We start from the raw sequence: 26,120 nt of genomic DNA, 5'->3' as shown, positions 1-26,120 counted from the left end.
TACATCCTAAAGGAGACATAGAAGAAACATAACTATTGAGTCTGAATCATTTCCCTCATGATGCAGACTTTGTAGATGTTTTTCTTTTTGAAATTAAGTGAATTATGGAGCTTCTATGAAATGGTGTTGCACTTAATTATACACTTTAACATACACATGTCACTTTCAGACATGAAATATTTAATATAGAATATTTAATATACGAAATTTAATCTTTATTCTTTAATTCAACAACTTTTCATTATCTATATGTGCTTAAAAGATATGAGTATTTTGCTTCTGCCATAAAAGATATGAATACTGTAATATCAAAGAATAGCCAATAATGTTTATCTTGATGATGCACATTAAGAACCATTTACTTATATTAAATATCTTCTTTTTATGAAATCAAGAAATTGTTCAAAATATTTGAGAAAGATATATAATTGAAAATTTTAAATTAATAGTAAATACAGAAATTCTACTGTCAGAACTAGACTTTCATATTCTGTTTTATATGTGTAATCACCTAAATAGCCCTTGATGGTGTCTGTTAGACTTCTGAAAGACCAGCAAAGAGCTGGGGACATATTAGGCAATCAATATATAATTTTCATTGATTGCTGGATTGATTAGGGGCTCTGAGCATTTAAAATTACATTGAAAATATTTTTAGAATGTTAGCTGGATCAAGAGAATTACTCAAATATATTACTCTGTTTCAACTCTTTTAAATGAATGGGTTACATGTAGTCATACCTTAAATGATTTGAACCAACATCTATATTAAAAAATATACAAGCAAAGAAGCAATCACCATATATATCCCTGGTATTATGGGGCCAATTCTCATTTTTCCACTTTAGTCCTATTTTCAATTGGCCAGATTTGTCAAATCATATTTTGCTTCTGTGATTTATTTCCTCTGATTTCCAACTTGTTCTACATTTTGACTTTCTGTATCCTTTCCATATAAGGCCTTTATCCCCTCTACTGGATGAGAAGTTCACTCCAAAGTCTTATGGAACCTACAACAGCCTCCTATCTCGTTCATTGCTCCACCTCCTACACACCCAAGAGAGTCTGAGGAATGAAGAGTTTTGGCTCTGCCTATTAACCAGAATATCCCTTAAACATATTTTTAGATACTCAGTTTATCATAGTCACTTAGTGTTGTAATTATTATATTTAAATAACAATAAGAGCAAAACTAAAAATAACCCAAATTATCTATTTACAACATCTTTGCTTGATGTATTGTGCACTTGTAATAATTTTTGTACATATTTCAATTTAATCTTCACAACATTATGAGATATACTATGTTCTCTCCCCAAAGAAGGCATAGAAAAAAATTAAGCGATTTCCCCAAACTCTCAAGTGTCAGTTTTGAGTCTGGATTTAACTGTAGGACTTTCCTCTATCATTACATGTTGCAAGTTCTACAAGCACCAAGTGAATCAATTTTCTGTTCATTTATCTGTTCTATTCATTATGTACTCAGTAGTAAGCACTGTGGATATAAAAAGCAAAAGAAAGCATAGCTTTCCAAAAAAGGTACAAGTTTTATGTAGATATACATGTAAATAAACAAATATAATGTGGGTGATAAAGACTAATGGAAGTAATTGGAAGACCTTAGAATATGATGCGGGAATACAGAAAGGAAAGGTTTGAAGCTTTCCCTGAGGACAAGGATCTAGGTGATTATATCAAACATTCCAGAAGAAGTTGAAGCTCCAGCTAAGCTTAAGGTTGAGGATAAGATTGTCAGGTGATTTTTTTCTCATTTTTTGACATGTCTCTAGTCCCAAAATGTATAACCACATTATTATGTGCTTCGATATATATACATATATCGGAAGTCAATACTTTTTTTTATCTTTATGAGAGTTCTTAAGATTTTGAACATAACAGCTCCCTATTCTTGTTTAAAAATACTAATTTGCTCCATTCCAGTTGTGTTTTCTTAATAGTGTTATAATTCTAGCACTTATGCACTAATAGTCTTCCTCAGACTGGAAAATTATCTTACATATCAAAACCAGGCCCTTATAACCATGGACTTATATGTGGGAGTACTTTAGAAAGCAATAATAAGACAGCAAGTGACATAACTACATGAAAACATTCATTTCCTTTGAAAAAAAATAGTGTGGTGATATACTGCCTTGTCCCATCTTCATGAATTGCCTATGGGTACAGGATAAACTTTTGGGCATTTCTGAATTTAGAAAAAATAATTCAACTCTAAGAAATGAATGTGAGATTGGGCTACTATCTTATTTCCATTCATATTTCAGAACTATGATTTAATTTATATATATTACTAGGCAAAGCAGGCAGTACATTCAGAAATATGGATGTAAATGAAATCTACAAGTAAATATAGGTAGCAAGTGTCCTAGTACCCTACACATCTTTATATGAAATTGCATTTCAGAATATATTGAATATAAAAAACCTGATGCCTTATTATCATGATGAGACAAGAATAGAAAATGGCAGGGACTATAGGCAATTTATTTTCATGACAAGCCTGCAATCATAAAGAATTGTAAACATAAACCATTCTCATTGGCATTTTAAGACTGTAATCTTGTCCTCCAAAGATGTCACACCTGGGCCTCAGTTGTTTTAAATGACTAATTTCATATTTCTAGATGTTCTTGACTGGTCTAGTTATGAGAACCCAACCACTTCTAAAATAAATGTATATTATTCTTGTCTACTCTATTTATTATGCCAACACAGAATGAATGCTATGTTTAGTTATGTAGGAATCATCTAAGCAACTTGATAAGAATTAAAGTGATTTTGTTAAAAGTATACTTTTTGAGTTCACATTTTGATGTGAATATAAATAAGTAAACTCTAGAGAAGGTGTTATTAAATATACTTCTTAAAAATGAATTAGACATGTTTGTGTGTGTGCATGTATATGTCTGCATGTGTTTGTGCCTGTGTCATAATTAGAGCTCTTATGAAGTCACCTACCTAAATTACATTTGCTGATATGCCGACATAAGGCCAAGTAAGTGTTAGAAAAGGATATCATATAACCTCAGAGACTTAAATATATTTTGTAACTCAAATATGTATTCATTATCATATGTATTCTATAGGAATTATAGAAAAAATTTTCAATTTTAACAAGGTGAAGGAGATCATCTTCAATTTCAGTAAACCTGTTGTTATGATATACTGGCTAAACATACTGACTGATCTAAAAACACATTTTTGTTGTGCTATGTTTTTGAGAAATATAATTTTAATATTATTTTGAGATAAATACTACTATGTGCCTATACATTTCTAGATTCCATTTATTATTACAATTTAGTAGGGATGATTAATGAATGAACTGTGATTTCATTTATTTCTGCTTGGTTAATTTACTTGTTCTCTTATTACCAATTCAAATACTTCTCAGTTAAGACAGATGCTCTGTCAAATCAAAAATATTTATTGGATTCCTAATGTACATTGAGAAGAATTATTAAAAAGTACACTTTTAGGTAACTTGGAGAAAACACTTCAAACTTTTTAGCATAGTTTGTAATCACTTTTTGAAACACTACCTTCAAAATCTGCTGTAAAGATGGAGATGTTCTATCTAGAAAAATCCACATTTAAACATCTAACAAAATTCTCCATGGAATTTCATGCAGTTCAGAGATCTCCTAAAATTTAAGATATATCTTGGCTATAAAACCCTACAAAAATGATGTTGGACTAGCTGTACAACTATGGGAGAGTTGGTTAAACTCATCATGCGTCAGTGTCTTCATATGTATGTTCTGAAAAATTTTAGTATTTATCTTTTGGGATTGTTGCAAGGAATAAATGGATTAATATGTATTAAGTTCAATGCCTGGCTCAAAGTTGTACTATATGCATGTTTGTTTGTATTCTGGTTGTTGTAAAATATTTTAGGTAGGCCAAAGGGAAAGTAAGTTCAATTTTGTAAACCTCATTTTATGAATATATTGAATTTAGGCTAAGTTTTCAGATAATTTTGGATTGGCAGAGAGGGAAACTGACTGTTTTAAAAAAACTGTGAATATACTTTTCAAAGTAGAATATTTGTGGCATCTGCGTGGCTTGGTGGTGGAGCATCTGCCTTAGGCTCAGGTCATGATCCTGGGGTCCTGGGATGGAGTCCCAAACCAGGCTCCCAATGGGCAGCCTGTCTCTCCCTCTACCTATGTCTCTACCTCCCTCTCTGTCTCTTTCATGAATAAACAAAATCTTAAAAAATAAACAAAAGTAGAAAAAAATAAAATAAATAAATAAAATTATGTGGCATGAATCACAGAAATATACTCAAAAGCAGAAAGCTCTGGTAATGGAAGCCAGGGGCAGCCATCAGAAAAGGTGAGGGGCCCTCATCTTTTGATCCCATGCGAAGGAATTTGGATTGGATAAATCAAAGAGGATCTATGTCTCTATCATATACCTTCCTATTTCAACCCCCTATATTTTTACTTTGTACAAGTCAAACAATGGTAATAAGGAGAAACAATAGTAAGCACGAACACAGCTAAAATTAAATGGCAAAGAAAAATTAGTATTTTCAAAGCAGCAGCAACGAACAATTTTACAAAAACGTTATGGCATTACAGAGAAGGAATGGTGGATTAAAGAAAGAAAAAATAAAAGATCCAAAATAGAAAAATATTTGGCCTTAATGGTGGAAATATGTAAAGAGTAAAGTAGTATGAAGGTACTCTCTGATGCTAATGAAATGCATTCATTCTTATGAATTTCACTGTTATGCGATAGCATTTTAAAAAACATCAAGTCTATTTCTTTTTCCTTTGATGTGACTTTCAACTTGGCAAGCCAGAGGTGTTTGTCCTTTTATCTGGTAGAAGTAAGTGGAAATGGAGAAAGGTTATACTTTGCTACAGGAGGAATAAAGTTATGTTCAGGTTTTTATGCACAAAATGGAATTCTCTAGCAAGATTAGTCTAGAAAGAGGATTTCTCATGGTTCCTGTAATCCTCCTCCCTTTTTAGCATGTTTTAGGAAGTCAGAAGGAAGCAGCTCTTAAGAGTTGCTCCCCAGGATGTCTGGTTGGCTCAGTGGTTGAGTGTCTGCATTTGGCCCAGGGCATAATACCATAGTCCTGGGATTGAGTCCTGCATCCGGCTCCCCACAAGGAGCCTGATTCCTCCTCTGCCTATGTCTCTGTCTCTCTCTCTGTGCCTCTTATGAATAAATAAATAAAATCTTAAAAAAAAAAGAGTTGCCCCCCAAGGGGGAGAGAATGCACCTTTTGTCTATGACAGCATGCTGGTTACATGATAATTAAGAAAATATGACAGAAAGGAAGAATTATAAAAGTCCCAACTGCATCTTTCACTTTAGGAATGGCAAGAAAGAGAGATGAGGAGGAAAGTGGGTATTTTTCCTGCTATATCCTGAAACAAAGACATGTGTTAGATAAGGTAAGGGACATAGTAAGAGTAGAGATCCTGTCCTAGCTTCTTGTTTGGTTCCCTATGAAGGACCATATTTCAATCTTCTTCCAATACACATCAGTGGACTAAGAGGCTGTTTATTTTTGGGGGGAGAGTGAACTCTTCCTATGATTGTTTTAATGATCAGATCAGAGTAGGATTTAGATTAGATTGGCCTTTTATTTTCTTCCCGTTAGCAAGTGAGTAGAATCAGAGGAAGAAAGCTCAATTACTTAAAAACTAAATAAAAGCTATTATATTAATTTCTTGCATATTTGAATATTTGTGTGAGTGAAATTCAGTACATTTTATATGCTTGACCTTTGCACTCACCCTCTACTATGCTCCAGTGCACTAGTGTCTCTAGGGTGGGAATAGGGCATGCTTTACATGAGTCTGGTGCCCTGGTTTTTATGTCTGGTTCCTGTGGTTTTGCAGCTGTTGCCCAGCGTACACTCCTTGATTGCTTGGCTCTGGTGGCTCATGGAGGTTTCATTCTTGGGTCCCACAGGACTGTGGAAATTGGAGAGACAGTTCTTGGCAGGCTACCAAACCCAGGCACTGTGCAGACATAGGATGAGGCACACTCTCCAGTCTTTCAAAGGAATCCACTTTGTTTGTCCCAGAACTTTGGCCTGAAAGGCAGACTTTAGACTTGGCACACATTTAGTGGCCTATGGAGCTGCTCTCAAGGAATATAGAGTAAGGATGCCATCTTGGTGCTTTTCCTCTGCCTTGCTCCAGTTCATCAGTATCACTCAAAAAAGAGTTAAATCCTAGTCTGCAGCCCTAATTTCTGAACTGCTGCTCAGGGGACACTTCTATATCACCATGCTCTGAGGGCCAGAGGGCTCATGCTTGTGGTCCATCAATGCTGTATGTATTCATATACTTCTAAAAGATGATGCCTTTTAAAAGCTGAGTTGCTTCCAGTCAGCAAGATTCTAGGTGCTAGGTCCTCCCCTATCAAACACAATGAGTCTTGGCACATCCTCAAGTATTGAGAGTTATTAAAAATATAATACGCTGCTTGCACAAGAAATTCAAGAGTTGACCAGGAACTGTGGCAGAAATGAAGGACAGATTTCATCTCCTACATGAGACCATGCCTTCAAGAGTGAGAGAAAGACTGGTTATTTCATCTACCATAAATGAACCAAGGTAGAGAGTCAAACAAAATAAGAAACAGCGGAATATGTTCCAAATGAAAGACAAGGTTAAAACCTCAGGGGAAAAAAAAACTTTAATAAAATGAAGATAAGTAATTTACTTGACAAAGAGTTCAAAGTTATGGTCATAAAAATGCTCATTGAATTGGGGAGAAAAATGTAAAAACAAAGGGAAAACTTCAACAAAGAGATGGATAATATAAGACAGTACTAAACAGAAGTCACAGAGCTGAATAATATGATAATTGAACTGAAAAATACATTAGAGGGGTTCAATATCAGATTAGATGAAACAGAAGAAAGGATCAGTCCAGTCGAAGACAGGGCAATGGAACTCACCCAATCAGAGACAACAAAAGAATAAATGATATGCCTAAAAGTTTGCCTTCTAGGATATTTATCGCATTGTTATTTTTTTAAATATGAAGTTGAGGAACATCAAAGAAAAAATGTTTAATGATACTTGTTAAAGCACAGTAAGGAGGATTTTATTTAAAGGGGTGGGGTGCCACTCCAATAGGTATAGTGACTACCATAATGGGGAAGAGAGTTTGGGCTCAACTCTGAATATTGCCTAGGCAACCTGGAATGTATAGCCAGGAGCAAGGTGGAGGTCAGCAGACAGAAAATTACTAAGAGAAAATATCAGGGGTAAGGGAGGTTCTGGCTTATCTAAAAGATAGATGGGCATAATCAGGCATCACCTGAGGGATGATGGAAGATAAGAAACCCAATAAGATATTGAGGGTAATCAGATATTGAAGTGGGGAGATGTTTCTGTAAATTCAGTTAGCAGAGTTCTTACTAATACTGCATTTTATAAGAAAATGTACAGATGGGCCTAGGAGAGGGTTCAAAAGCCTGACTGAAGTTTGGTCTACAAAGAATCTTTGTCTGAAACTTTAACCATATATTTTACAATTATGAAGTTACTATATTATGTTCCACTTCCAGCACAATGAAATGAAACCAAAGTTCTACAAGTTAAATGCCTTCTGTTAGAAGAATATTCTTTCAGGACAATATGCTTAAACAAAAAGCAAGTAATAATAATAAATATCTTCAGTTGTTTTCATTTCAAACATATTCTATTTCAGTTGTATTAATTATCTTTCTATAGTCAGTCACAAAGAATTGAGGACAAAGTATAATATGTTCTATGGTTTTAATTTATCCAGATCTTCTACTTTCGGAAACAATGACATTTTCTCTGAGTATTCATAATATACTTTACTTTCTCTAAGTAAAATCTGGAAAATTCCCTGTAGAAAACAATAAAATCAAAAGCATTTTAAACATAGAATTTTTCACAAAAGAATACCATGGTAAAATTGGTTCAGGTTACTGGGAGAGAAGGAGAGTAAAGTACAGATTGTAAATAGAAAGACTGCATATTTGCTTCCCAGTTCCTTAATCAATAATTATACCGGAGAAAATAATTCTGATTTTGTAATGTATGAAAATAAAATAAAGACTGATGATTTGGATTTGGGAAGAATTCCAGAAATGACTGAAGGCTGTTCACACATTCTTTTTTATACCATTGCTTTTCACATAGTAGGTACTTAAAAAATGTTTTCTGAATGGATCAATTATCCTTTAAAACACCTGGAATCAGTTAACCTAATACATTTACCTGAACTACAGAGTGCATTTTTCCAGAGCTGAAGATTTGTCTGCAGCACATTTGAATAATACAGCCGTTTCATTTCCTCCATCTCATTTCCCTTCACCTTCAATCTTGGCTTTCCTGTAAATGCCTTCAACTGTGCTGAAAATTTCACCACTGACTACTCTGTGCCAGTGTAGGGTCTGAGCGGTGGTCCAGGCCCAGACCAATGGCCCCTGGGCATTTCCCTTAAGCAGCTTGAACATTCAGTTCTGGAGTTTGGATTTTAAAATACCTGCCAACAATATGCCGGAGGTACAATGAGGCTTTGGATTTTTCTTTCTTTTTTATTGAAGTGTTTTTTTTTTCATACACTAGTTATATTTTTTAAGAGTTTGCACTCTTTTTAAAATGTTTCCTAAATGAAATTATTTTATTTGACGCAACTTAGAAGGAACTCAATGACAGGATGGTTATAATATTTTATTTTATTTTAGCTCCTGTTGTTTCTAAGGAAGAGCTTCTAATTTAGTTATGTGTGAATTACCATAGTGAAATTTTAATTTGAGTGTCTGCATAAAAAATGTGTCTTTTCTCAGCTCCTCCATTTATTAGTTATAGACAGTTTATAGTTTAAAGGTCAAAAAACAGCTAGGGGTAAAAAAAAACTAATTCTGAATTCCAGCAATGTTCTATAAAAGTTGTGGCTTGGGCAAATCACCAGACCTCTCCAAGTTTTTGTTTCCTTATCTTTTTAATGAGAATAATAAGATTAAATGAGGTGTTGCATCCAACATTCCTTGAATATCTATAAAGATGAGTTTTACTCTATCTTCTCACTTCTAATTGAGAGACCCCCAGGTTACTCTTTGTGGATCTCACAAATTACTCTATCATCTCTGTAATAGCAGATCTATTGTCCTAGACCATTTCCTAGTGAACAGAATCAGAGGCAAGGATGCTAGTGGTGATGCTTTACTTGTGGGGTAGTATAATACCAGAAGAGCAAGAGTGAGTGTCAAGGGGAGTGAGGCAAGGAAAGATGTGAAGCACATTACTGTGCGCACTACTATTTCATGATGAGCTGTGAAGAGTCACCATGTCACTCTGTGTGCTGGACTTTTCTGGAATGGCTACACAGACAAATTATCTCAGAGTAATTCATAGGAGGATAAGGGGGGGAATTTATCTGCATGGCTTCACTAACTCTTGCTTTCCCATTAGTTAAAGTTGAACCTATGAGGAGTTAATGATCTTACCTCACTCTGAGGTGAGGCATTTGGAAGCTCCTTGAAATCCGGATCTCAAGATCTATAGTGGTGTAACATTTCCTTCTAGTTGAGGAGTGGTGACAGGGGCTGGCTGACTGGGTGACTGGTGACTCTGAAGAACAGAGGGTCCAGCATCCCAATAGCAAATATACATCCTATGTAGGCCCAAGACTGTCTTTTAAGAATATGCATATGAATTAAAGGAATCAATTAAAATTTACTCTGAGTATTTTATTCATAAAAATCTTCTCTGATTTTAAATTAGATGCATATCTCAAGAGAGATCCAACATCACCTGTTTATAACCTGTCAGCGACAGTTTTCATCTGAAGGGCAAGGAAGATGTACACCTTCATTCCCTTTCACTATTGCCTTCCTCATGGGATGGCTCTGCATCACCTCCACAATCCTGCTTAGTTATTGCAACTTCAATTTCCCTTATCTTCCCATACTATAAGAGAGATCAACTATCTGCAGATATACTTCAGTATCTGAAAATAACTGGGCTTTTCCTACTGTAAGTAGACTCAGCTGAGTGTGCCAACAACACAGGTAGTCACTTTCTGGTTTGCAGGTTTTGCATCTTCACAGCAACGTTGTTAAATCCTTCCTGAGACTGAGGGAGACAAGCCTTTGTCCATCGCTTTATCAATGGGCGGCCCTTCAGTGATGATTTCCTTTTATTGTGTGTTACAGGAATTTTTTGTTGTTTGCTCAGAAAACAAGAGGAATCAATGCTTTTGTTTTTTCTTTTTTTTAAACAAAGATTAATAAAATATCAGTTCAAAAATGGGGAGAAGATAGTATTAGTCAAAGATAATAGTTATCATGATAGAATAAATTGGGTTTTTGAGACTGAAAAGCAGGTTCAAATCCTGATTCTATAATTAATTACGTATCTTACTAGGAACATGTTGTTTAACCTTTCTAAACATCTAGCTTTCCACCTGTAAGTGGTAGTAATATCTCCCTTACAAACTGTCACATACAAAATGAAAAGGTTTATGAATTGTTTAGCATGTATTAAGCTCTTACCACATAGTACTGCATATTAGAACTGGAAAACTTAAAGTTATTATATGTAACTCTCGCATTTTTCAGTTAGGAAACTGAAATCTGGCAAAACTATATGACTACCCTCAGGTTGTATGATTGCTTAATGAGAAAGACTGTTGTATAATCTGATTCTCTTAACAAAATCTAATGTCCTTTTAACTCTAAAGCAATGCCACCTTCATTACAAGTACTACCAAGATCATATTTTTGACCTGGAGAATGATTACATTTCTCATTGTGATAAGAGCATATTTTGGTAATCTTATTTTATATTAGGTATTTATATTAGAATCTTATTTTGTCTAAAACAAAATTTTGTACAAAAGCAAATGCATTAGCAAAGCATAATTTATTTAAGGACTATATAACTAAATTCAGAACAACTTGATTTCCCTACACTCTCAACTTCAGCAATCAAGGATAATATATTTAAATCATGATTTAACAGTACTTAGTTGATATATTATTTAATGTATCGCATCGTGTGCCTGCATGATTTCATCATTATACTGAAAAAGCAAGTCTACTGCATAAGTGCTATGGTTTCAGCTACTCCTTTAGTAGTAGAATTTCTCATTATCCATATCTATTTCATTTTATTCTATGATAATTTTGAAAGAAAATGCCATCCCTTATTTTCCTGTATATAAATGTATATTTGTATCATGTCCAAAGTAATCAAGATGAAATGGTGCTTAGTATAAAAATCCTTTCATGATTAGAAGAAATGGTTTTGTAGAACAAAGGTCCAAACTGAAACCATAGCACTACACACGTGACGGCCTAATGGCTTTCTTAAAAAATATTTCTGGCAGAGTCAATTTTGTTAAAAATAACCCTGTAAAACTAACTTCACTTCTGAAAAAAAAAAAAAACAAAACAAAACAGAGTAATAGTTCTAAGGTACAGAATCCATGGTAAATGAAGCTTTTTGGCATAATGTTTCTGTGGTAAAATATTTAAAATCAAATTATGATAGTCATTGGTATATTTAGTGCGTCAGTATCTTACACTCATTGGCCATTTTAACTTTGAATAAATCACTTAAACTCTCTGAGCCTATGGCTCCTTTTGCACAAATCATAAACAGTAATTACTGTCTAGGAATAATGAGATATTTAAATATCTGTCCTCCTTGGAAGAAAACTATGTCAAATTCATTTTCATTTCTGTATCTTGCTCCATTGCTTATATTCTCTTTACCTAGTAATTTCAAAGTTTGCTCTTTGCCTTATCCTCCTTAATCAGTGCATCAAACCATGACCCTAGTCTCACCAATATTCCTCCACTAACCATAACTCTTTTCCACAAAAAGCTAATTTCTTTTCTTAACATATTTCATTTATTTATTCATGAGACACACACACAGAGAGAGAGAGAGAGAGAGAGAGAGAGGCAGAGACACAGGCAGAGGGAGAAGCAGGCTCCATGCAGGGAGCCCAGCGTGGGACTCGATCCTGAGTTTCCAGGATCACACCCTTGGCTGAAGGCGGCACTAAACCGCTGAGCCATCGGGGCTGCCCAAAAGCTAATTTTCTTAAGAGAGTTTTCTCACTTTTGCTGTGACCATATTTGAGAACAAAAAACATTAGTAAAACTAAAAGTTGGTTAGAGTGCCTGAAGTATAAGTACAGACAAAGTGAGGTTAAAAGCATAATCAGAGTGATTTCCAGATTCTGGTTTAGCCTACAAAGAGCTAGATTGAGTGAACAAGTAAAAAGCTCAAAAAAACTGAAAAAGCAACAACTCATCTTAGATCTGTCAGAGAAGTAAGGTCACAGGACAAACTACTGCTGCCCTCATAAATGGAGAGACAGGTTAATACAGAGAATCACAACTTACCAGAGCAGAAACTCTCTGGCAAAATCCTCCACAGGAACCACCGCTGGGGTAGGAAAATATGAATTTTAATTTTACAGACTATGAGTTCAGAGTGGAAAACTCTGAGAGTTAAAAACTCCAGGGGTGAACAATCACAAGGGGCTCCCATACTTACGTGATTTTGACCTCCAGAAATTTAACCAGATTCTTATAGTGAATATCAGAGAAGAATCTCCTCCTGTTTCTAGCAGGAGGAGAAAAAGAACCATCTGGAAATATTCTGTAGCAGTCTGTTCTTAAAAAAAAATAAAGTTTATTTCTTATTCACAAAATACCCCAGATGTCAGTGTCCCAGGGCTGATAGGATAGCTCTGTCACTATCACCCTTGGCTTCTGTGTCTGGTACCAAAGTGGCTACTCCAGCTCTCACCATCAGATCTTTCTCCTAACTGAGCAAGGACCGTGCATACTCATTCCTTTATTTCCTCAGATTTACTGCAGTAAAATTTACAAAAATGATATACTTAAGGTAGATAACATAGTGTTTTGATATATGTATACTTTGTGAGATGATTACTACAACTAGCTAATTAACATATTTATCATCTGATATGGTCATCTATTTTTGTTTTGTTTTGTGATGAGAACACTTGAGATCTACTCTCTTTGCTATTTTTGAGTGTATAATACATCATTGTTCTTACTGTATAAAGTATATTATTTATAATGTGGTATATGAAATATATCTTGTGTGTAGTAAGAACACTTGAGATTTACTCTTAGCAAATTTCAAATGCACATTATTATTATTTAATATAGTATATTGTACACAGTATATCATTGTACATAGTATATCATATAACATATTATATATTGTATACAATCACCATGCTGTACATACATCTTCTGAACGTATTTCTGTTATAACTGAAAGTTTGCACCCTTTGACCAATATATCCTCATTTACTTTATCCTCAACCCTTAATAATCATCATTCTACTCTGTTGCTATGAGTTCAACTTTTTAAGATTCCATATGTAAGTGAGATCATATAGTTTGTCTTCTGTGTCTGGCTTATTTAACTTGGCATAATGTCTTCCAGGTTCTTAAGACTTTCACTCAAGAGAAACTATTTTATCATGGTCTAAACTACTGGTGTTTCATCACAGCCTGTTCTACCTTGGGGGAGAGAAATACACAATTCTAGCAGACTGTAACCATCATGTCCCATATTTAATGAGGTAGTGAGAAGAGGGAAGTTCACAGCTAAAGGACACAGATTCATTAAAGACAGATTTAACTGTAGGACTGTAAAATGCTTCCCCCATACACACACTTTACCACCACTTTGCTAAAGGCCTATTTATCCCAGTTCCTTTTAGCTTAGTGTACATTATGTGTGACTATCAAGGAAAAATTACAAGGCATATTAAAGGTAAAAAATACAGTTTAAAGAGACAAAACAAGTACCAGAATAAGATTTAGATTTGGCAGGGATATTGGAATTATGAGTCCAAAAATATAAAACAACAATGTTTAATATGATAAGAACTTTAATGGATAGACAGCATGCAAGAATAAATATGCAATGTGAGCAGAGAAATGGTAATTCTAAGAACAAATTAAAAACAAATGCTAGAGATCAAAAACATTGTCACTGTAACAGAAATGAAAATCCTCAGGCTCATTATTGACTGGGCATGGTGGAAGAAAAAACTTCTGAGTCTGAGGGTATCTTAATAGAAACCCTCAAAACTGAAAAGCAAAGAGAACAAAGATTGAAAAATAAGAACAAAATACACAAGAACTGTGGGATGACTACAAAAGGTATAACATAGGAAAATGGAATAGAAATGGAATGTCCCCAAATTAATGTCAGACATCAAACTGCAGATCCAGGAAGCTTAGAAAATAACAAACAGGATAAATGCCAAGAAAACTATACCTGGATGTATCATTTTCAAATGACAGTAAATCAAAAATAAGGAAAACATCCTGAAAGAAGCCAGAGGCGGGGGTGGGGTGGGGAACATCTTACTTCTAGGAACAAAGATAAGAACTATGTCCAACTTCTCAGAAATCATGCAAACATGAAGACAGTGGAGTGGAACATTTAAAGTATTGAGAGAAAAAAAACCCATCAACCTAGATTCTGTACCCCACAAAATTATCCTTCAAATGTGAAGGAGAAATAAAGACTTCCTCAGCAAACAAAAATTAAGGGAATTTCTTACCAGCAGACCTACCTTGCCAGATATATTCATTAGAAAGAGAGAAAATAATACAGATCAGAAACTTGATGTATGTGAGGAAGAGCATCAGAGGAGTATAAGTGAATGTAAAATAAAGATTTTTATTTTTATTATTCTTAATTGATCTAATAGCCAACAGTCTATATAAATTTTTAAATTTTTAATTATTTTCATGAGATATAATTGGCATAATATTGAGTAAGCTTCAAGTTTAAAACTTGTTGATTTGGGGCAGCCCGGGTGGCTCAGTGGTTTAGCACCACCTTCAGCCCAGGGCCTAATCCTGGAGACCTGGGATGGAGTCCTACATCAGGCTCCCTGCATGGAGCCTGCCTCTCCTTCTGCCTGTGTCTCTGTCTCTCTCTTTCTGTGTCTGTCATGAATAAATAAATAAAATCTTGAAAAAAAAACTTGTTGATTTAACACATTTATATCATTTATATATTGCAATATGGTTACCACCATACCATTAGCTACCACTTCTATCATGTCACATAATTATTATTTTTTTTGCAGTGAAAACAACTGAGATCTAGTCTTTTAGCAACTCTGAAGTTCACAATATAGCATTATTGACTATAACCACTGTGCAGTGATTAGATCATAGAATTAATTTATCTACTTGTTACACATTTGTACCTTTTAATGAAATCTCCCTAATTCTCCCACTCTAATATATAAACATAAATTCTTCCATACACAATAAATAGATATGCATCTGGAACTTTCCTACACTGTATTAAAAAAAAAAAAAAACCTTCCTTGACTTTCTGGAAGAGAAATTTGACATATGTCTGTGATGAATTATCTGTAGGAACTATTTTTAGGTTGAGGACAGTGGACTACATAAATGAATGCATCTTAAAAGAATGGCTACCATTCAGGACTAAAGAAATTAGAGATTTTAAAAGGCCTTAAAGAAATAACTGAAAAAAATTATCACAGCCTCCAATGATTGGGGATACCTAGTCTTCCTAGCATCTCCCTTGTGGTGAAGCTTTCTATTTCTAATTTAAAAATATAATATACTAGTTAAGAGTCTGTTTCCTGGTTTGCTTCTCTTTTTCCCTATGTTTGTTTTGTTTCCTAAGTTCCACATATGAGTGAAATTATATGTTGTCTTTCTCTGACTGACTTATATTGTATGGCTGAGTAATATTCTATTGTATATGCATGCCACTTCCTCTTTATACATTTGTCAATCGATGGACATTCGGGCTGTTTCCATGATTTAGCTATTGTTGATAATGCTGCCATAAACAGTGAGGTGCTTGTATCTCTGAATTAGTATTTTTGTATTCTTTGGGTAAATACATAGTAGCACAATTGCCAGATTGAAGTGTAGTTTTATTTTTAACTTTTCAAGGAAACTCCACACTGTTTTCCAGAGTGGCTGTACCAGTTCGCATTCCCACCAAAAGTGCAAGAGGGTTCCTTTATCTCCACATTCTCACCAATACCTGTTGTTTCTTGTGTTGTTGAGTTTAGCCATTCAGACAGGTGTGAGGTGATGTCTCATTGTAGCTTTGATTTGTGTTTTCCTAATGATGACTGATGTTGTGTATCTTTTCACGCATCTGCTGACCATCTGGATGTCTTTTTTTGGAAAAATGTCTAATCATGTCTTCTGCCCATTTTTAATTGGATTATTCATTTTTTGGGTGTTGAGTTTTAGAAGTTCTTTATATATTCTGGACACTAACCTTTTATCAGAAATGATATATTCTGGATACTAACGTTTTATCAGAAATGACATTTGCAATTATCTTCTCCTATTCCATAGGTTGCCTTTTAGTTTTGTTGATTGTTTCCTTCACTGTGCAGAAACTTTTTATTTTTTTTGGGGGGGGGACGGGTTAAATAGGTGATGGAGATTAAGGAGTGCATTTGTGATGAGCACCAGGGGTTCATCATGTAAGTGTTGAATCACTAACTTGTATACCTAAATCTGATATTACAATGTGTATTAACTAAGTGGAATTTAAATAAAAACTTAAAAAAATAAAAATATAATATAAAGGAGAATTAAAGCATATTATTTTGAGACAACTGAATAAATTATTCGCAAAGATAAGTAGTTCAGATAAAAAATCTAATTGGTGGGAGATATGGTTGAAATATGAAGAATAAGATAGGTAAGACATAGGATATTTTTATCTTAATGTTATAAACAAATTGAAATTCACTGAAGATTCATTTTTCCCTCTTCATTATTCTTTGTTTTAAAAAACAATCAATTCACTCTTGTTATTAAAAGAATTTAGAAGTATCCTCAGTGTCCATCGAAAGATGAATGGATAAAGAAGATGTGTTGTGGTATATATATACACACACACAATGGAATATTCCTCAGCCATTAGAAACGACGAATACCCAACATTTGCTTCGACGTGGGTGGAACTGGAGGGTATTATGCTGAGTGAAGAAAGTCAACTGGAGAAGGACAATCATTATACGATTTCACTTATACAGAGAAAATAAGAAATAGTGAAAGGGATTATAAGGGAAAGGAGAGAAAATGAGTGGGAAAAATCAAAGAGGGTGACAAAGCATGAGAGATTCCTAACTCCGGGAAACGAACATGGGGTAGTGGAAGGGGAGTTGGGCAGGGGGATGGGGTGACTGGGTGATGGGCACTGAGGGGGGGGCACTTGACAGGATGAGCACTGGGTGATATGCTATATGTTGGCAAATTGAACTCCAATAAAAAAGTATACAAAAAAATATATATATAATAAAATATAAAAGGTTCCTTTCATTTTCATTTTCCTTACAACTCAGCTCTAAGTAAGACAAAAATAGTGAATTATTTGGTTTAAATTATTCCAGAATGTTTTCCTACAAATCCATTTGTAATTTGTTTGATATATACATGGCATCATACACATTACTTTAGAACTATTTTCTTTTTATTTATTTATTTATTATCTATTTTCTTTTTAATTTGAAAGAATTTCGTCAACATCTTTTCATGTCTGTGTATCTGGGTCTCCTCTGTGCTTTCCAAATACAGTAGTAGTATGCCGCAGGGTAGATAGACCATAATTGTTTTATGTACATTTAAGCTTATTTCACTATTTTGTATAGTTTTTAACTTTTAATTTTAAAATAATAACAGGTTAATCAAATTTATAAAGCTTCCATAAATTTTAACATCTTGCATAACCATAGTACAATAATCATAATTCGGAAATTAAATCAATATAATACTTATAAACCATTAAGAAATTTCACTCAAATGTTTCCAAATTGAACTTGAATTTGGATTTGACCTGAATTCGTGGATTCCGCTAATGCCCTTTATACTGATGCATACCTAAACCAAAAGTCACTCATTGTGTTTAGTTGTCATGTCTCCTTAATTTCTCCATTGTGGGAAAGTTCTGCAACCTTCTTTGTCTTTCAGACCGTAAACACTTTTGAAGTCCATTCATATTGTAGAGAATGTTCCTCAACCTAGGTTTATGGTATTTCTTCAAAATTTAATCCAAGTTATGTATTTTTGGCAAGAACACTACAGAAGTGATGTTGTGTCCTTCATATACCATATCTGGAGGCATATGATGTCAATTTGTCTCATTGCTGGTGATTTTAAATTGGTCAATTGGTTAAGTTGGAATCTTAAAAATAGCTTTAAAAATATTTTTTAGAGGTTTTACCACTGTAAAATTACTCTGTTTCCTTTGTAATTATTAAGTATCCAAAAGAGAATATTTTGAGAATAAGAAAAATCCTGGTTCTTATTCAACTTTTGCCCACTAAGTTTAGCATCTATTGATGATTCTTGTCTGTAATAATTATTAGTGTTTTTTTAAATTATAGTGGTTTGTTTACTAATTGATAATTTTCTATTTTATCATTCTGTTTACTAACCAAAATTCTGTTGCAATAAAAAGTTATCTATGCTCTTTAAATTATTTATTTATTCTTTGAGTATTATGTGGGTTATAGTCCATTACCATCAATATTTATCTCTTTACTCAACTTGCCCCATATTTTTACATTGGGAGCTCCTTTAAGTTGTCTTCTGGGTCTTTTTGACATAACCTCATCATTTTTTTAGTGCATTCTTAGTTTCTGGACTTCCCAGGACCCAGAACTAGAATCATCCATTTCACCAAGCAGGCTCAGATATATTTACTTACACACCTACACACGTTTCTATTTCTATATTATTTGTGTATGTGTGTATATATGTTACACACACAGAAACACATTTATTAAAAATGATGAGTTCCTACTTACATCTTCAATTTCTATCCAGGACCATAGTGTTCACTCTAGCCTTCTTCCTTACCTTATTTGTTACTACTTTCTCCAGCAGTGTATAACCTGGTTCTCATTATCCACACTATATTTACTTATTTGTTTAATCCTGGAATATACATTGTTGATATGTATATGAATTGCTAACATACAATCCTATGAAATAAATTTACTAACTCTAGACCTATATTTGTATATTTTTGTTTGTTATTTAGTCTTACACTATGTAGTTGAAATATTACTTTCCAAAATTACTTAAGTTAGTGTTTTTATCACTCCCTTCATTGTGGTGTGTTATTAATTTATAATGCAGTTATTTTCTATTTTACTGTTTGTATTCCATTTTGGATTTCCCCACATTTGGTTGATCTTATGATTCTATTATTTTGATAGTACAAACAATGCTGGCAAAAAGTACCTTTGTTCTAACATCTTCATGTGCAACTGTAAGTATGGTTATAGGTCAATTCCTAGAAATGGAACTTATAAGTCAAATACATGCACATTTAAAGTTTCTATATACATTGACAAATTTGTTTTATAAATGTTAATACTATTTGTAGAATCCAATCAACTACTTCTGGCACTTCTCTGTTGCTTATACAGATCAGCAATAAATTTTGTTTACATCTTTTTAAATTTTGCTAATCTCATTAGCAAAAGTTATATCACTTGTTATTTTAATTTGTTTTCATTTGTATAATGCTAGAGTGGAGTATCTCTTAATATATTTTATTTGAATAATTCCTGAGTGGAGTATCTCTTAATAGTATAGAATTTGTTTTTATCTGAATAATGCTAGAGTGGAGTATCTTTTGATATATTTAATATAACTCTGGATATATTTACATTTTTCCTGTGAGTTGCTTATTCATTTACTTTGCCTATATTACTTGGGATTTTTCTGTTCTTTTTAATTTTTGGAGGTTTACGAAATTTACAAAATTTACAAAAACATAAATTTATATATAATAGATGTTAACCCTACTATTTGTTACATATGTTGCAAATATTTTTTTCCCAGATCATCATTTAACTTCCAGGTTTCTGGGTGGCTTTTGCCATCAATGTTTTTACTTTTTATGGAGTAAAATCTATCAATTCCTTTATGAATTCTTGTTTTCTTATGAGGTTTAGGACAGCTCTCTATATAATAAAATAATAAAAATACCCACAAAATGTCTAAAATAATTCCTCTTCATTGATTTGCAAACATTTATACCATATTCTAAGTTCTTGTAGAAACCTGAACCTGTGTCTGGATGCACAATTCTGGCAGTTTTCAAAGTATGGCCTGTGGACCCATCAAGTCTATATGACTACAAACTGAAAATAACCCAAATGAACTTGAACAGCTAAAATATAAATGTTTTCATGTAATCATATAGTCTAATTATATAAGGCAATGACAGTAAATGATCTGCTGCTATATGAAACCACATGGTTGAAGCTCATAAAAATTAGCAAAAGTAGCTAGGCATGAAAGAATGTATACAGTATAATTTTATTTATGTACCTTTAAGAAAAAGGCAGGAAGAGCTAAACTACAGTGTAGTTTTGGGGACATCAATACTTTAGGGAAGTAGTTACTCAGAATGGGCCTAGAGAAGATTTCTGGGTGTTAGTAATGTCCCACTTCTTGCTGTATGTGTTAGTCACATTGATGTATACATCTGTCAAATTTCAAGATTTATATGCTTTACTATGCAGATATTATACATTATTTTAAAATAAAAAAGAATATAGAAGATTTGAATAATGCAAATAAAAAGCTTGAGCTCATGTGTGTTTATAACGCTGTATCCAGCAACTGTAGAATACACATTTTTAAAAAGCATATATAATAGTCAACTTACAAAATGTCCACCATCTTTATCTCCTGATAGCCACTGCCCTTGTGTAGTTCCTCCCATATGTAATAAAACTGTCATACATAACATGCAAAATACTATGAAAAAAACAGAGTATGACTTTCAAGGCTAGGGCATAACAACGTTGGGGCTTCTCTCTCTCTCTCTCTCTCTGTTAAATAATCTACTCTGGAGGAAGCCTGCTGCCACTTTGAAAGGATACCCCAAGAGTCCTATAGAGAGGATTGTGAGGCAAGACAATGAGGTCTCCTAACCAGAATTAACTTGCAAGGCATATGAGTGAGCTTTGGAAGTGGTTCTTCAGCTTCATCAGTTTGCATTACTGTAACCTCCATCGACATTTTGTCCATAACCATTAATGACAAACCTTGAAGTTTTTGCAAGTTTTTGTAACAAAATATATGTAATTTAAAAGTTCTAAAACCAATCTTCATTCTTTCTGCTTCTTATCAATACAAAGAGTGTAGTATGCTTCAACTTTGATCAACCTGTCCCAATTTATATTATGCTCTTGTCCAATATTTTAGTTGTCTTGCTCAATTTTAACCCAACAATTTAGACTATATTACCATTATATTATTTTATTTATATTACTTTATATAGCCAATGTTTATTTAGATTCATTCAAATATTTACATTTAACTCCTTCTTGTATCTAATTCCTTGTGATGGTTGGCAAATGGTAATTTTATATTTCCATAATTCTTTCCACATTTTCGAGTTGGCATTCTACTTCAAGGAAGAACAGCCCCTATTCATTAATTCATTTATTCATTTATTCATTCACTTATATTCACATATATTCATTCACTTATTCATTTACTCATTCACCATATCAATGGTGACTCATTGATTCTTAATTTGTTCAAAGTATTATAATCACATTTATTTTGATGTATAAATTGACCCAAATTTAGTATGGTAGTCCCTTCAATATAGCTTCTACAACCTTTACATTTGCACCCATCATTCTTTGGGTACTTCTCATAGTTTTGCATAAAAGATGTTTCAGGCTCATGTTTGTTGTTTTCTTTTCATGTGCCGGCTATATAATTGACCAAGGAGCCTTGATTCCTTTGAATCTAACTTTTAATACCTTCTTTGATATATACTAAGATCTCAGGTATATTTGGGTTTGTTTCTTGGTCTTTTGTTGTTTGGCTATTCCCCACAGTTGCTACATTGACTTAAAGATAATAGGTTTATAATTAGCTTATTCCACAAATATAGTGCTCTCATGTGCAAGGGATACAACAATGGGGTGGAGAAACAAAATTCCATCAGGAAACATATATTTTGTTTGTAGAAGAAAGAAAAAATAACATGAAGTATAGGTATAACAGGAACGTCTGGGTGGCTCAGTGGTTGAGTGTCTGCCTTTGGCCCAGGAGGGTCTGGGGATTGAGTCCTGCATTGGACTCCCTGGGAGGAGCCACCTTCTCCCTCTGCCTGTGTCTCTGCCTTTCTCTCTCTCTCTTTGTCTCCCATGAATAAATAAATAAAATCTTTAAAATATATATATAGGTATAACAGATGGTATTAGGTCTACCTTATAAGGACAGCTGTTTATCCTTATTTTCATTTCTGAACTACCTAGACTACCTCTGAATCCATCCTATTTAATACATGTTTTAGAATTAGTTTTTGCGCTCCATAATATTGTGAAGGAATATCTTTAGAATTTCTGTAACTATATACATCAATTTGTAGAGAATTGGCAATATGATATCTAGATTTCTTTTCCAATCAAGGCATTATCTTAGTCTTTATCTTAGTCTTTATCTTCTTAGTCATTAATAAACCTCATTTGAATTGTTTTATAAAAAATTGTTTCACTGAAAGCCTCTTGTGCTATAATTTATAACTTTCTAAAATATTTTATATGTGTAGTCATTTTCTTACACATACACACGAGATTTGTCTTGAACAAGGATTGCAGAAAAGTATGACCGAGCATATGGTTCAATAATGAGGCAGGTAACAGGGAAACTATGATATTGGTGGGAAGAAGAAGAAATGAGAGAAATGAAAAAAGATCAACCAGCAGGGTGTACTAATGAACTCTAGCAGTCTGTTGTGGTATAAGAATTTAGGAATCTTCACGTGACATTGTAAAGAGTTTTTGAGGCAGTTATGATACATGAGATATCAAGGAATAGAGGAATAAAAAATGTTGAATTTCAATCATTTTGGCATGGTTAATGGAAATCTTAGTGTTTTTCAAGAATTATTTCAATGCAATTTACTTTAAAAAATAAAACTTTAAAATTGTTATTATTTTTTTTTTTTTTGAGAGAGAGAGTGAGCATGTGAGTGGGGTGGGGGAATGGCAGAGAAGGAGAGGGAGAGTCCCAAAGTTTTATTTTAAACTATTACAGGGTCATTTGTTTAAAATTGTTTCTACTTAATTGCAGTAAATCTTTTTCTGTACATCTTTTTCTTCCTTTCTAAATTCTTACTAAATTTAAGTCAAATGACCAAAAATAACAAATATTAAACCATTTTTGTTATTCAAAATAATATGTCTTTATTAATGTACATATAAGCACTCTGTATAGTTATAATTTTTTTAAAAGATTTTATTTATTTATTCATGACAGACACAGAGAGAGAGAGGCAGAGACATAGGCAGAGGGAGAAGCAGGCTCCCTATAGGGAGCCCGATGTGGGACTAGATCCCAGGACCCCAGATCACACCCTGAGCTGAGGGCAGATGCTCAACCACTGAGCCACCCAGGCATCCCTGTATAGTTATAATTAACCAATGTATTACTTGGTCTTAATATATAATTTTATGTGCATTTTTCTTTAATGCTATTTTATACAAGCAATAATATTATTTATATCAATCAAGAGAAGTCAGAGAGCTATGGTTTTTTTTTTAATTTTTAATTATTTATGATAGTCACAGAGAGAGAAAGAGAGAGAGGCAGAGACATAGGCAGAGGGAGAAGCAGGCTCCATGCACCGGGAGCCCGATGTGGGATTCAATCCCGGGTCTCCAGGATCGCGCCCTGGGCCAAAGGCAGGCGCCAAACCGCTGCGCCACCCAGGGATCCCCAGAGAGCTATGGTTTTAAGCAGGTTTTTAGTACTGATTTTTTTTTTTCTTTTTATATTCTGATCCCCTTCACCCTTTTCTCCCCTATCTCCCCACTCCCTTTCTCTGACAACCACCAATCTTCTTTCTATATCTATGAGCTTGGTTTTATTTTGTTTTGTTTTAGATTCCACATAAGAGAAATCATGTATTTGTCTTTCTTTGTCTGACTTATGCCACTTAATATAATGCCCTTGAGGCCCATTCATGTTGTTGCAAAAGGCAAAATGTCATTCTTTCTTTGGCTGAATAATATTTCATTATATATTTTGCTCATGCCAATCATTTGGAACATTATTGCTTCCTTCTTTATTTTAAAAAGCTCCTTTTTAGGTAAACATAGACCTTGCTGTCTGTAGATCTTTTGAACATTACATAAACTGATACTTAGTTGATTTAGCAATAGTAGTACAATGATTAGTAATGTAGAAATATTAACCCAAGGAATGTAGGGTGGCTTTGTCAAAATATCAAGTAAAATTTTGTTTCTAAAGCACATTTAATTAATATGGATAATCTAAAGAATGCATTATGTATCCTATATTAAAAACAAAATAAAACACAGATTACCAGCTTTCCCATTCCATCCCTATTTTCTTTGGGTATAGGATGGTTCACTCTTTTTGGACTAAATTATAGTTGTTATAGTGAGTATGCATTTACTGCAGCTTTGCCGAATCTCAATCATTGTACCTCCTTCAATTAATTTTTTCTTAAGACACAGATATATACATTTGTATACATAAATATATATATATATGCACAATTTATTTACCATTTATCCATCAATGGACACTCAAGTTGTTTCTCTATCTTGGCTATTGTAAGTAATGCTATAATCAACCTAGAAGTACATACATCTTTTTGAATTAGTGTTTCTTGTTTCTTCAGGTAAATACACAGAAGTGGAATTACTAAATTGTATGGTACTTCTATTTTTAGTCTTTTGAGGAAACTCCATGTTTTCCAGAGTGGCTATACCATTTTGCATCCCCACCAACAGTGTGTAAAGATTCTCTTTTCACCATATTCTTGACAACACTAGCCAGTGTTTCTTGTCTTTTTGATATTAGACATCTCATTGTGGCTTTGATTTGCATTTCCCTGATGATTAATAATGTTGAGCACCTTTTCATGTGTCTGTGGCCATTTCCTATGTCTTCTTTGGGAAAATATCTATTCAGATCTTCTGCCCATCGTTTATAGGATCATTTGATTCTTTTGCTATTGAGCTGTGTATAATTCTCTCTATATTTTGGATATTAGCTACTTATCAGATATATGATGCCCAAATATTTTCTCCCATTCAGTAAACTGCCTTTTCATTTTGTAGATGGTTTCCTTTGCTAGGAAGACATTTTCATTTTGATATAGCCTCAGTTGTTTCTTTTTGCTTTTGTTGCTCTTACTTTTGGTGTCAGATTTAAAAAAAAAATCATTGCTAAGATCTATGTTAAGGAGCTTACCACCTATGTTTTCTTCTGCAAGTCTTATGGTTTCAGATTTTATGTTCAAGTCTTTAATCTAAGTTTAGATTTACAAAATAATAATAATACAGAGAGGTGCTATATGCCCACACCTAGTTTACCCTCTAGTTGACATCTTATATTACTATATACTACACTTGTCACATCTAATTAATCAATATTGATAGATTGTTATTAACTAAATTCCAAACTTAATTCACAATTCACTAGTTTCTTCCTAATGTCCTTTTTCTGTTCCAGAATCCCATGTAGGACCACTAGACAGTCTCTTTTAAATTAATCTGTTGCTAATGTCATATTCATAGTTATTTTAATAAAACTCTGTCCTAAGGCCGACTTCCAGGCATAAGGAAACCAGTCTGGCTTCATGTATGTTATACTATGATGTGACAATCAAATCCTCTATATGATTCTCTTGCTTTATGGCCAGACTAAATGTTCATTAAATTTAGATACTAACTGATTTTCCCAGAAGACAACAAATTTGTATTTGGATGTACCTGAAGCTACTGAACATGTGCAACTAGTCTGAAGTGAGAAAATACACCAGGAAGGCCACTTCTTTTGACCTCTGATGCCACTCTGTTTTCTTTCATTCTGTAGTTGCTCAAGGGTCTTAGATAGACCTCTGAGTATAATTTCTGTTACTCCCAAATTTTTGGTGAATAACGTGAGGTACTCACGAATATCAAGTACCATGGTTTGAGTGCTAAAACTAAGAATCAGAAACACCTGAAAACTGCCTTGGCACAGTGAATCATGACTCATCTAT

The 26,120-nt window shown here is 33.6% G+C and overlaps 1 long non-coding RNA gene across 2 annotated transcripts in view; it reads left to right on the top strand.

The window, feature by feature from the left end:
• The first annotated feature begins 2,978 nt into the window (after positions 1-2,978).
• Positions 2,979-26,120, top strand: part of LOC118352813 (uncharacterized) — a 79,971-nt gene continuing 56,829 nt past the window's right edge. Inside the window, exon 1 of one of the 2 annotated variants that reach the window (XR_007407178.1) lies at positions 2,979-3,016. This is a non-coding gene — a long non-coding RNA (uncharacterized LOC118352813). Of the gene's footprint in view, positions 3,017-9,767; positions 10,014-26,120 lie in introns of those variants that run through there. The other variant, XR_007407177.1, reaches the window with a different exon arrangement.

This window comes from Canis lupus, chromosome 29 (assembly GCF_003254725.2).
Source record: "Canis lupus dingo isolate Sandy chromosome 29, ASM325472v2, whole genome shotgun sequence".
Lineage (NCBI taxonomy): Eukaryota > Metazoa > Chordata > Mammalia > Carnivora > Canidae > Canis > Canis lupus.
This window is presented reverse-complemented; position numbering and strand designations above follow the sequence as displayed.